This window comes from Mytilus californianus, unplaced genomic scaffold (assembly GCF_021869535.1).
Source record: "Mytilus californianus isolate M0D057914Y unplaced genomic scaffold, xbMytCali1.0.p SCAF_3, whole genome shotgun sequence".
In the NCBI taxonomy this organism is placed as follows: Eukaryota; Metazoa; Mollusca; class Bivalvia; order Mytilida; family Mytilidae; genus Mytilus; species Mytilus californianus.
Genome location: NW_026262679.1, coordinates 29,010,173 through 29,014,657, shown reverse-complemented (window position 1 = coordinate 29,014,657; position 4,485 = coordinate 29,010,173). Strand labels below are relative to the sequence as shown.

At 31.8% G+C, this 4,485-nt stretch overlaps 1 long non-coding RNA gene across 1 annotated transcript; it reads left to right on the top strand.

The window, feature by feature from the left end:
• Window positions 1–1,464: 1,464 nt before the first annotated feature.
• Window positions 1,465–4,281, top strand: LOC127734314 (uncharacterized). The gene is made up of 3 exons (XR_007997512.1): window positions 1,465–2,074; window positions 3,416–3,492; window positions 3,874–4,281. It is a non-coding gene; the product is annotated as an uncharacterized LOC127734314 (long non-coding RNA).
• Window positions 4,282–4,485: the final 204 nt, after the last annotated feature.

The following is a 4,485-nucleotide window of genomic DNA, read 5'->3' as shown; positions in this document are numbered from 1 at the left end:
TTAAATTTGGCACTTTTCCCGTTAAAAAAGGGTGAAAATAGATGGCGCTGCAAAACTCGGCTATCTGATAAAATTTAAGCAAAAAATTTTACAAGTGAAACTGGCATGGCCAAAGTGTTGTGTGTACCAAATTTCACGATATTCTGTGGGATTCACTCCTGGACACTTTTACATAGTTTTCTGTGATACAAGCTCTTAAGTACACATTAAATATTGAAAACAAAACAAACAGGGCCTTGGTGGCCGAGTGGTCTGAGTAATGAAATGTTTCATGTCGGATAATTACACTTGTCCGGTGTAAACATTCTAGAGAAGATTTAGAACAAATGTTATTCATTATGTCAATCTGTCACACTTCACTGATTTTCTGAAAGAACGGTTTTTAATTCTTATTTCGCAAATTTCATTATGAGTATAGAAAGATTAAGTATCTATAAAAGATGAAATTTTGTATTAGCTTAACTCAATTCAGTTAACTATTTTAAAACATTGTTAGAAAAATACATCTCTCACTTTTTTTATTTTTTAAATCTGAGAAAAAGAACATTTCTAATTAGAAAAATATTTTATATCAAACAATCCTGTTATTAATATAACAGATAATCATGCAGAAATTCTAAACTGTATAATTGAATTATCATATTTAAACTGTTGTTGACCTGCTTTTGATATTGTTTTAGTTGACTACATGTAACTGTTTGTTTGTGACACCAGGTACTGTTTGGTGAATTTTTATTGCATATATTTAAATAACATTTAATGAAGAGAAAAAGTAGTCCAACAACTATATCACTAGCCTGTCAACACCGAGGTTGTGAGTTCGAATCCTGCACGTGGCAGGTGCACTTGACTTAAATCTTAATTGACTAGGAATTTTTTTGTACATAAATTAGGCCGTTAGTTTTCTCGTTTGAATTGTTTTACATTTGTAATTTCGGGGCCTTTTATAGCTCACTATGCAGTATGGGCTTTGCTCATTGTTGAAGGCCGTACGGTGACCTATAGTTGTTAATTTCTTTGTCATTTGGTCTCTTGTGAAGAGTTGTCTCATTGGCAATCTAACAACATCTTCTTTTTTTATAGGATTGTCAGTTTTCCTACCGAAGGCACTCCGGCTGCCTCCACCAATAAAAACTGATCGCCACGAAATCTCACAATAGTGCCGAAGTGGCATTAAACACCAATCAATCTATCAAAACAAATCCACAAAAAACAATGGTACATGTCCTCAAGGATTTGTATAGTGAGAAGGATTGGAATCTCGTGGACTATTTGCATTGCCTGTATTGAAATAAGCTGCGTATGATGAGATTTTGCGAGATTTACCGTGATGCATCTCGTTAGTCGTTTTTCGTCCATCATTACAAGTTGAATTTATGTCATTTCCAGATAAACTCGGCGTTTTGTAAGTATACTATAACAAAATTACATGATGTGATACTTTTAATTGTAAGTGTATGACAGTTCTGATTCAAAAAACAGTTTATATCTTTACAAAACACATTGTCTGCATCTAAATATACTATGCATTTTATCTATTGGTCATCGTAATAATCCCGCCCAAATAGGCGGTCCAAACCACAACTTTAATCTCAATCTCCTCCTTCATAATACGGAATTGTGTTCAGAAACTTGAATTATATGAAATAAATGTGTGTGGTGCGTGCATATTATAAACTATATAGTGTAAGGAGCTTTCGTTGTTGTTATTTTAATGGTTATTTCAGACCAACCGTCAAAAATCGTCCCGCGTCAGTGCAAAAAAGGGTGGACTGATAAAATATCAATAAAGTGCCACAATCGGTCGATTTCAACACTAAAACGTAATTATATCAATTTATCATAGTTTATTTGTTGTACTTTCTAAAACATTTGGCTTGCAAAATGATAACGTGTGATATTATCATATTTTCAAAATACCGCTACGGTTACTAGATGCATCCAAAAGTCGTTATAATGGGCGGGACCAAATTAACATAAATAAACTTCCTGTAGTACCTCGAACGTGATGAAAAATGTTTACAGTAGAATACATAGTTTGCATCTGTCGTTTCATGGACATTTACACCAAAAGGTATTGCTTTTTCCTTTAGAATTGATATGAAAATGTACTCGGAAATTCCTTTATGCCTTCAAGGGTTTACAGAACCCTGCTTACGTTCACCACATCAACTGAGTATATCATACATTCATACTGCACATAGGCTACTGTACTGTCATAGGTGATAGCATATTTTGGCAGTAGTATAAAGTGAAAATATAGGGACACTATTAATTTACAAGTTAAAGGCGTGTTCTTATTATCATATATTAAGACTGTCTATCTCTCCAATTTTTTGGTATACCTCAGGCCTGTACCAAAGATAACAGGAGATAGTTACATTTGTATATGTATATATATGTGCTTAAAAGTGTGGGGGATAAGGGTACGATTTCAGTGCGACTAATTCAGTTAATGAAATAAAAAATATATATTGCCGTCTTCAGGATAAACCACAACCAGACCAGTATAATTTTTCTAACTGCCCAAATGAATAAAAAGAAATTTTATGAAAGACTATTTTTCAGGCTTTGTTGTCAAAAAGTGTTCCACAATACACAAAATTTCTTAACACTCATAAACAAAAACCAAAAAGAAAAGAACGGTCCATTCACATGTACATGTATGGATAATTTGAAAGTAAAATTAGGCACTTCATCAAGGAGCAGTTATAAACTCAGCTCACTACTAAAAACTCTTCATACATGTATTGTCAGGACTCTTGGGCGTCTGGGTTCATCATTTGAAATATAAAGAAATACCAAAATAGTCAAAAAGTTTATGTTGTCATGGTCAAACATTTGATATTCTTGGGATGGCTACATGTCTACTAAAGTACATAATTAATCCTTGTTACCCCAATACAATCAACCGGTTATGTACTTGTATAGGATGCATAATGTGCCAATGCGGACTTTAAAATTCTGAACTTTTTCTGACCAGACTCCATATTCTACATAAATTCATGTCTTGTATTTTATTATTTTTGCGATGTATTATGAACTGTGTTACTTTGTTAATGTTCATATATATATATATATATGTATACCATAAAACCCACGATAACTGGATTAATTTCAATAAAATACATATCCCAGCATTATTATAGTGAACATGTAAATTACATCTGTTTACATGGTTTAAACAGTAACAGATTATACATAACCCAGCAGTGACGAGTGCCCAATTATTCGTTTTTAAATTACTGCAAAATTCTCTAAATGTTATTTGATAAAAAATAATTATTTAGCTTTTATATATGGACAGCTAGGAGAGTAGCTTACTCTTGATACATAAGTAATAAAATTTCAGTTACTGTGTATAATTGTTTAACATCATATTCGCATTAAGTTTTTTACTTTCAGACATTGTCAGATATAAAAGATATTTTGTGTTCTAATAGTACTTCTCTCTGAAGACAATAGTTGGTTATGGCTGTGGATAATAATCAGGTAACTACATTATTAAATATATAAAATAATACTGATACCAGAATTACTTTAAAATCATTATATTCAGAATTTGTGCAAGAATCATACCAGTGTGCCAAATCTCTTAATATTTTTTACAGAAATTCTTAGTTGAATTCTAGCCAGCTCTGACAGCTTTCAGCACTAGTACTAGTACTGCCACAAAATGTAATTTTTAGATTCTTATTCGTTTTTAATTTGTAGTAGGCAGGTGTATTTTGTTTTACATGTAATGTTTTATTGTTTTTGCTTTGAAATTAAATGGATTAATATTATAATTTTACAATATGGAAAATGTCAGGGAAACCCTAATTATATTTTATGTATTTTAGTCTTACAAAAAAAAATGTTTGTTATTTTCAGGATACCAAATTTAAAGAAAGGAGATATATTTCTTTGTGGTGAAAGTGCAAGAAATAACACCATATTCTGACTTACAAAATGATCACTCATACTGCATGCAATACAGGGAAAGGCATCAAACCAAGCCTCTAGAAGACATACATTTGTAGAATGTATTTTCTATGATGTACACGTCGCAGAGGATACTTTATGTTCCAAAAATTCAAATACAAATTGTGTCAGCTCCTGTGACAAACTTAAGATGGAAGTTAACCAGAGTATGAAATCACCATTATCAATATGTAAAATCCAACCAGTGACTATATATTTATTCAAATAGTGTCATGAATGGAATTAAAAAAGGACTTGGAAAATTAACATGTTTTAATATTGCTTTGTGTGTTAATAAAATTTGTCAGCAAGAACAAACTTCTTTTATTACAAGACATCCAGAATACATGTCTTCATACATGTCATAGCAGGTACCAGCATTTCTGTGGTTTGGTGTTCCCAGATAGTTTAGTTTGTAACAATGTTCCATTTTTTGGTCTTTCATGCTTGGTTCGTAAGGAATGTAAAAAAATATTTCATGTGGGTATAAAAATAAGGAGATGTGGTACGATTGCTATTAAG